A 9519-nucleotide genomic window follows, 5' to 3' on the forward strand; every position below is an offset into this window, starting at 1 on the left:
GTCAAGGAATAAAGCGACACAATGATTGGTCAGCTGTCTTTTCCTGTCAGGAGAAAACCTTCTGACTTCCTGATTGAAGCCCATTTAAAACCAAAAGTAACTGAGTCCATTCGTACAAAAGCAAGGCAGTTGCCATGACATCAATTTGAAATGTATCAACTTGACAACATAAATAAATAGAGTCTATTGATCTATGGATTTGTTTTTTGTTGTTTTAATCAATGACAATTGCACAGTGGCTGATTTTTTCTGGGTCCTTTTCTTTTAGTTTAAAAGGAAAACTGAAAAATGTGGACAAAAGTTTTCCATATTTCTATCTATCTACCTGCTGAATCCTTTTTCGGTGTCAGAGGGTTTCTGGAGCCTGTCCTGGCTACTGTTGGGCAAAGGCGGAGCCTGAGTTTTTTCTTCTTTTGCACTGCAACACAACTTCCATGGCATAAGATAATCTCATGTTTATTTATTTATTTATTTGTTTATTTGTTTGTTTATTTTTAACTTGTCCTGTCCAACAGCTGAGCAGACAGTTGAGAGCTGCAAGCCTCTTGTGTTGGACATATTTTACTATTACAATAGGGGTTATAAAACATTTGATACACTAGGTGTATATTTAAATAAACCCCTTTTGTAATTTAGGCTAAACTTTATTGATCTTACTCATATCTGTAACAGTTTTTTGTTGGACCGGACGGAAAGGAAAAGAAGGGAAGAAGGGAGAGGAATGATAAGGCAACAAGTTGCTGGATGTTTACAGTCATTGCTGTCAGGTTTATAAGTAATATAAATCCAAAAGGGGGTGGGGTCTGTCCACACACACACACCCAAATGCCACAAACACACCTGTAGGTTCCAAAAAAGCCCACATACAAAACATGTTTACATCACAATACAAATGCAATACAACGGCCCTTTCTCCACCCCCCGTGGAGAGAGGGCCCTGGAAGTCCCAAGGAACACGGCCGCCGTTGCCAAGGGCCCGGTACCCCTACCAGGGATGGGGTAGGGGACAGATGGTCTGAGGTCCCACCTTCCTTGTATAATGTGTGTGTTTGTAAGCATGTGTGTGTGCGTGCGTGTATGTGTGTTGGAGAGTATATTTTTCAGGGGTAAAGGGTGTCTGTACCAAAGGGGTGCAATTAAAATTGGTGGGCACTGAGAGGACATCTCCTGATTACTCACTCACAGTGACGTCAAAACACCCCCCCTCTACCAAGGGTCCTACATGTCTAATGTGCAAATAAAAGCGAGAGGGGGGGGATTCAGACCAATAGACATGTGAGGATAAAATGCGGGATGAGCCCAAAAAAATACTTAAGTATGAAATGTTTCGAACAGATCAAGACTTTTTTTTTCAATTTTAGGAGTCTTATTAATCAGAGACACCCCTGTAAACATGACTTCATTTAGTCCCATCACAGATCACAGACATGCTGTCATTTTAACTGTGATCCTTTCAATTAAAATGACAAACATTTTGTTTTGGTTCTCGCTTCACTTAATTGGCATTTCCATGACATGACATTTGGCGAGCCGGATGGAAGTTGATGCCCAGCTCAGGGACACTTAAGCAGCTGCTGAGATTGAACCAGTGACCTTTCTGTAACAACTAATACTTTTCAGATACACGGGTCATTTTGGTCCAATTAAAATCTTTCCTCTCAGATGACAAACAATCTTGTTTGTCTTAGCGAAACATATGTTCTGCATGAGTGTCTGAGCAAAAGTGTTTCATCCATCTACTAAACAGTAATAGTGGAGTTAAAGAATTTAGATTTTTTGTCAAATCCTGATCAGGAATTGTATGAAAAAGCCAAAACAGAAATTTGACCAATAAAGAGAAAAAACAAAAGGTAAAAAAAAAAAGGACAAGGAGAAAATTTATTAAATCAATTTAATTAAATTCAATTTTATTTGTATAGCCCAAATTCACAACAACAGTCAACTCGATGGGCTTCATATCGGTAATTGAAAAAGTTAAACATAAAATCAAAAGGATCATGAATACATAGAATTCAATAGGAAAATACTAAATTGAACTAACAAACTGACTAAGCTAAACAGGATATCCCTGCCAGTAGACCCCCTTCGCGGAACAGTGTCTTCATAGGATGACTTCAGGTTTATAGCTATGGAACAGAGGTCAGAAATTAAAACTCAAAGTAAAGCCACTAAGGTTTCAAATATCTTTATCCGAACATTTCCAAAATATTGGTTACAAGAAACAAAACTGCACAGATGAAGCCGGTTCCAAAGCCTCCAAGAAAAAACATGCCAAGACCTCCTATTAAGGCAACCAAAAAAGGACAATTTTCAGTTTCAGTCAAACTATTATTGAATGATACGATAGGCGCTTATTCGGTAGTTGAAATTTCCTGTCATTTTTTCCCACCAAAGCAAAGGTTCCTCGTTCTTTGAGATCACTCCATTTATCTGCTCATTTTAACATATGCATCTGTGTTTGCTGTACGGGTGCCCAGAGAAGTCAAAACCCGAATGTCAAACTCCTGCCACAGTCCTCCCTGGAAAACTGAACAACCCACAGTGCTGTGTGCTGGGGGGTGTTTTAAACAAAAAAAACCAAAACACTGGAGTAAGTCACCTAACAACCAAAATACTCAGACTCATACTCACACATTTTCTCATTTATTAGTTAGTAATCACTACTTTAATATAGTACTCAGTGTTATGATGAACCTTCTTGCCATTGAGTATCTGAAATCTGAACCATTTGAGTGTGACAATACCCACAGAAAATGGCTTACTTCCAGAAATGAAGTTAACACAATCACCTTTTTTATTTTTGCCATATGGATGCCACCATGTTGGACGTCAGTAGGCAGGGTTTAAGGATTCTGTGCTTGGGGTTTTTTTCATGTTCTGTTTTCCTTGTCAGTCTCACCAGGGGGGGTATTCCAGAAAGCAGGTTATGCTAGCTCCCACGGTAAGTTTGAGGCTAAAGAAGTGCACAACCACTGCTTTCGGTTTCAAAAACAGAGGTATGTTTCAGGGTATGTCAAGTTGCCATAGCAACTCATGCTCTGAACATAACCTGGTCTGGAGCAGGTTTAGTTGAAGGTTACTTTGTTTTCAGGGAGGTGAAGGAGCATGGCGTGTCCATTTGAAGATGATTTAGTGGATGAAGAAGCTCAGAATTCGAGTTAAAAGACATTTAGTTGGATAAATATGTAAATTTGAGTTGTAAAAAAAATATTGAGTTTCATAGATGTAAAAAATTAGGTTGAATAAATTTAACTAAATTACTTGTTACCGATTGAATTAATTTAATTTGGATAAGTTATACTGTATATATATGCGTCACAATAAAAAATAATATCAGAAACTCGTGCATTTACTTTGTCCGCTTTTTTTCTACAAGCACAAACTCTTTCTTTTGCTGATGCAGCCGTGTTACTTTTTTGATGGACGTATAATCTTCACATGCCGTCATTAAAATCTCAGACTCCGTCTCACTGAAGTATAGCGCTCTCTTTTTTTCTCCATGCGTTTCCATGGTGACTCCGGAAATCAGCGATCCATTGAGAATGTCTTTATGTACTTGCTGTGTGCATTAACCCAGGGTTACCAAGTCGAGCGTGATTACGCAAAAATCAAATCCGGTCTTTTGGAACCGACATACCCAGAGTAAGCAAGTTCAGGCGGATTTCAGCCAGAGTTCAGGGTTAAAGTCAGGGTAGTTTTAACATGCTTCCTGGAATACCCCCCAGGTTCAGGTTGATCACCCACAGTTGGTTTCATTCAGTTAATCACCCTCAGTGTCTGGTTTTTCAGGTCCTCAGTGTTAGGTCATCTGCTCTGAAGTTTGTTTGTGTGATGATTTGTCTGTTTGCTGTTTTTATGGTTTCGTCGTGTTTCGATTTATTTATTATTTTTTTCATATTCTGTCAACAAACCTGGTCTCCTATTGGGCCCTCCACCACCAGTTTCTAAAAGTGATTGGTAGTGAACTAATATGTCGGCCTATCTAAATGTGTGTATAAATGTATTAATGTGAAAAAAATGTTAGGTTTGTAAATCTATGTCTAATTGCAAATGTCAGTAAACTTAAACGTTTCCCACTCTGTGTATAAAGAAATGTGACCACAGCAAAACTACAGGCAAAGACTCCTCTGCGGAATTCTGGTTTTCCTTATAGAGAACGGTTTCTTCTGGCTCTGTTCACTTAAAAGGGCTGACTCTTTCAGCTACCAATCAGCTTGCTACTTTTCTGTTGTTGTTGCTTTAATTAATTTATTATAAAAACAACAAAGTTATGCACTATTGAGTGCTGTATAAATGATGTCATACCATCTTAGTTGTTAGGCAAACTTTATGAATGTGTGCTAAAGATAAAGATTTGGCTGCACTAAAGAGGCTGAATCATGTTTGTTTGCATTTCAAGATGGAGCAAACAGAGAATTTGTTTGATTTTCAAAATAGACATCAGAGGGAATCTCTGGATTTACCTTCAGGTTACCTTGTTATCTCTAAAGTTCTTCCAAATAAGCACCCCTTTAGGCTGCCACACAAATGTGTTCAAGATTAGCTAAATGCCATTTTAGAGTATCAAGGCTTTGAAGTTTGACCTCTGACCCACTCCAGTGTTCAGTGTAAAACAACAATATTGTCATCCAAACAAATCTTTATGATCATCATAAATAACCTCACAATATTACTGCCATCAAAAATTTCTACAGAGACCTAAATATAATTTCTATCCAACAAACAACCCATCCCTGCAAGTCTGCCACTGCTTTTTGCTCCTGTTGACTCTAAAACCTCTCAAGTTGTTCATTTACTCATCTTTCAAAAGTGACCATTCATTAACTTAAGCACAGAAAAGCTGTTCCCAGCACAGGTAAAAGAAGGAATTTGCAGAAGTTTTACAGAACGGGGGGGTATTCCAGACAGCATGTTTAAACTACCCTGACTTTAAACCTGAACTCTGGCTGAAGTCCGCCTGAACTTGCTCACTCTGGGTATGTCGTTTCCAAAAGACCGGATATGAGTTAGCTTAATTACGCTCGACTTGGTAACCCTGGGTTAATGTGGGTGCATGGCAAGTACATAAAGACATTCTCAATGGATCGCTGATTACCAGAGTCACCATAGAAACGCGTGGAGTAAAAAAGAGAGCGCTATACTTTATGAGCCGGAGTCGGAGATTTTAATGACTGCGTATGAAGATTGTACGCCCATCAAAAAGTGATACGGCTGCATCATCAGCAAAAAAAAATAATTCTGCTTGGATAAAAATAACGTACAAAGTAAACGCATGGGTTTCTAACTCATTTCTATTTTCATTGTGATGCGTATATAGTTATAATCACTTCAGAAGAGGTTTGCTCTCCGTCCAGACAGGCAAAGGGAATGGTATCCCACAATTCCTTGCGCTGCTGATAACAGCAGCACCAAAGTTCCACCTACTTAGTTGAATTAATTTGAATGAAAGTAAAATAAATGTCTGATAACTATGTGTTATTTTTAAGCTGACTCAACTAAAAAAATTATCTTAACTGAAGCAAATAATTAAGTTAGATCAATGTAAAAAAGTTTATCTTTCCAACATTCATACGTGGTCTTATCACCCTCTCATGGTGGAAAAAGTATTATCTGAGCTTCTTCATCAATTAGATCATCTTCAAATGGACACGCCATGCTGCTTCACCTCTTTGTAAACAAAGTAACCTTCAACTAAACCTGCTCCAGACCAGGTTATGTTCAGAGCATGAGTTGCTATGGCAACTTGACATACCCTGAAACATACCTCCATTTTTTGGAACTGAAAGCTGAGGTTATCAACTTCCTTAGCCTCAAACTTACCATGCTAACTAGCATAACCTGCTTTCTGGAATTACCCCCTGATTAGTTTTCACAGATTTGTTTATTTTCTATCTGCAGTCATTACATTCAGCTGTGTAACTGCGTTGTATTCCACAGCTTCACATTTGATCAAATGCTTTTCATTCCCTTGACAGTATTTTGAAACTTGAAAGTCTATTGGAAAGATGAAAATTAACAAAACTGTCAAAAGTTTGCAAATATTAATTTAAAATAAGACAGCTGTGCAGTCTGGCAGCTTTTTGGTCCATTACTTTCAAAACTTATTCGTAGTTGATTTGTGCAATTGCTGTTTGGTTAGCCCAGACCCAGGCTGCCATGCAATTCATTAAATGAGAAGAAAAAATCCTGCATGCAAGAATAAGTCGACTGCCTTTATCTTATTAGGAAAAGATGTTCTAACTTTGGTTTGACAGTTTCTGTCAAACTTTTGACAACAGAGCACTAGGAAAATTAAAAACTTCAACCTCTTCTGCCGCTCTCCTCACAATCTTTATCTGAAAAAGGTATTGCCTTTCATCTACTGACAAATGAAAACATTCAACTCAAATTGGAAAAACCCACATTTCAAAAAATGTTTTTCTGTCTAGCTTTATTTACTCTAGCACCTTAGCTGAAATAAAATTAACCAAAATTACCACTGAGAATAATAAATATATAATGAAATAAAAGTATTTACTAAAGAAAATTCAATTAATCCAAAGGCAAAGACATCTTTTGGATTAGTTGAAGGGAAAGTAGGTTAGTTAGTGGTGGAAAATGTGAGACTAAATAAAGAACAGGATTGTAGGACCAAAGTGGAGTTATTTAGCCTTAACGCTTAGCTCTATGTTAGTCCAGAACTAAATCCAATTATGGAGCAGGGCACCCAGACTCTGCCCTCTATCTAGCAGAGGAACAAAGAGGTTAGGCTTGTTTTGCAGCCAGACGACCTGGACACCTTGCAGTCCCTGATCTGTGTCTATAAACATGAGGGAAAAATGTGAGAAAATCTGTTTTGGCAACAACAAAAATGAACCTTTGCAATAGAGTAAAGGAGAAGGAGCTGAAATGTCTTCAAAATTATGAAGAAGTGTTCCAGGAAACAACTTTAAAATATAGCCCCAATCTTGTCTTGTATTTTGAGTTTGTTAATGTTGGCTGCTTATTTTTTGCAACTTTTTTTTTTTAAATAAAAAGGTCTTAAGTTTCTTTTTGCCCTAAACCTCTCTCTGACTTTTAATATTTTCGATGCCTTAACCCCTTGGTGTCTCAGTTTATTTCCAGCTATGAAAAAAATCACATGTGTTTTTGCTTAAGATGCTAAATTAAGGTAAATTCAGAGCTGAAGTGGTTTGATGCAGTTTTGCATCAATACACGCCAACGGGTTAAGAATTTGAATTCAAAGAAAAATCACTATTTGACACTTGAACCGACTTGACTAACTATCTAACTGTCAGCTTCATAGACCAAAGTATGGGAAAAAAGCTCAAAAAAGCTGTCTGACTTTATTTTAGTTTTTTTTAAATATTTTATGTATTTTTAACCGTGTTGCATTTTATGTGTTTTTTTTCCTCTTGTAAAGCTATTTGTGACTGCTGTCCGTGAAATGTGCTATATGAATAATTATTACTTACTTTCTTACTTACTACCACTGGGAACGCTTTTACTATCGCTCAAAAAAATGTTTAGAGTATTTGAAAAAACAAAAAGTGAGTCTTTGCCCCCCCAGCCATTAATGTTTGTTTCCCTGGTGTCTTATCAAAGGAGTTCACGGGTCCATGGGTGCGAGGGTGCGACGCCCCGGCCATGTATCAAAGGTGTGTCAGTCAGGGCAGGGCCACTGACCCCTCCAGTCTTTTTACCAGTCAGGGCCACACAGAGCAGACAAGACAAACAATTATGTACACTCAGTAAATTTAGAGTCTCCAGCCAAGCAAACATGTAATTGTGGTGACTGGAGGAAGCCATGAACCTAACAGCAAGAATACTTGGAAGGAGAAAAAGAGCACAAAACACCACCATTTCAGCACCAAAACACTTTATACAATACTTTTATATTTGGAGAGGTTAACTTCAGATTAAGGCTGTAATGACACTAAAAGATAAAAGCTGTCCTTATTGCTTATTGCAAATTCAAAGTATCATCTATCATGTTTTGCTTTCTTTGCTCTTTTAGACTTTTGTTGGAATTGATTTATTGACTTGTTTTCTACACTTTATCTTCACCAGACCTGAAAAGGGTACAAGAACTGAAACCACAAAAGAAAAGACCCTTTATTTCCCTACTGCAGAGCTACGTATAATTTGCACTTTTACAGGTAATAAGCTTGTACTTCTTGTTTTGTCTTCATTTCTTTTCAGTTGTGAGGTTTTCCCATTTGGAACAAAACTGTGAAAAATCGGCCACTGAATCAATTTAGTGGCTGTCTTATTTTAAATAAAAAACCTAAGACGTGCAACCTTCCCGGTGGTGTTGCAATGTTTTTGAGAAGTGATTATTGTTTCTATAAACACAGAGATAAGCTGCTGTCTTCCGGTGACTCAGTCGAGCCTCAAAGGCTTCAGAGATCCAGATAAATAATCACCCCGAGTCTGTGTTGGTGTTAAGGAGGCGTACATGTGATCAATGATCCTCTTAACCTCAACAGTTTATCTGTCTGCAGTCTGACACAAGTGCTTCTCACATAGGCTAAAGTTGTTTCCTGACATAGATATACAATAAGGAACCCACTTTTATCTGCCAGCTAAATCACTTCCTTTATTAAAACATCTACTGCCTAACCTGCCACGTTTCTTTACTTGGATTAGTAGAACATTTTCGGCACCTTTTGCATCAAATTGGGATCTTTTTTTGATAGTGAAGTTTCATCAGAGGCGCCCAAAACATAATTTTATGGAACTCCAGCTGTTTAATGTGTATTAAGTATTGGTTGAAAAAAGAAGCAACTCATAAAAACTATTCATAAGATACAATGGCCATTTTATTGCATTGCAACAAAAGTAATAACCTAAGTGTTTGAAAGACTATATTGCTGAAAACAGTTTTTTTTTTTTGTTTTGTTTTTAACTGTATGAGAACCTATGAGTAAAAGCTATGGTTAAGAGCATCTCCGGAAAAAAAACATGAATGCCCTTTTTTGATTTGATTTTGTTGTTTTTTCTTTTTTATCTTGATTCATATTGTGTCGCTTTATTTTGATTTGGGAAAATGCTAAAGTTGTGGAAAATTTGAGGGTTTTTTTTTGTGATATGAGGACCTGTTTTTTTGACACTTTGGACGATTGTGTGATTTTTTTTTTCACACAATCTACAAATTATGTGAAAAAAACATTTATGAGGAAGAGACTACTCACTGAGTTTGAGATTACCTATGATTTATGACCATAGATTATTGTTGTATGAAAGAGGATACAGCCCAATGAATGGATCATTTTAACCCCTTAGGGTAGAACGAGAAGCAGATGAGGAGATTTATTGTATGAAAACCTTTTTTTGTGCCTTAATCGAATCGAGTTTCAGCAACATATTATGTCAAACAAATAGATTCACTGATTACATGGAAAAAGCTATTCTTTGTGTTTTTTTAAATTGTAATAAACAGGAACATTCAGAGGAAGTGGTAAAAAGACATTATTTTTTTTGCTCACTGATTGGTTGCCACGCAGTTTAAACCCTCGCCTGAGTAAAACACTGAAGTA

This window comes from Oryzias latipes, chromosome 16 (genome assembly GCF_053564925.1).
Source record: "Oryzias latipes strain Hd-rR chromosome 16, Olatipes_Hd-rR_3.1".
Taxonomy (NCBI): Eukaryota; Metazoa; Chordata; class Actinopteri; order Beloniformes; family Adrianichthyidae; genus Oryzias; species Oryzias latipes.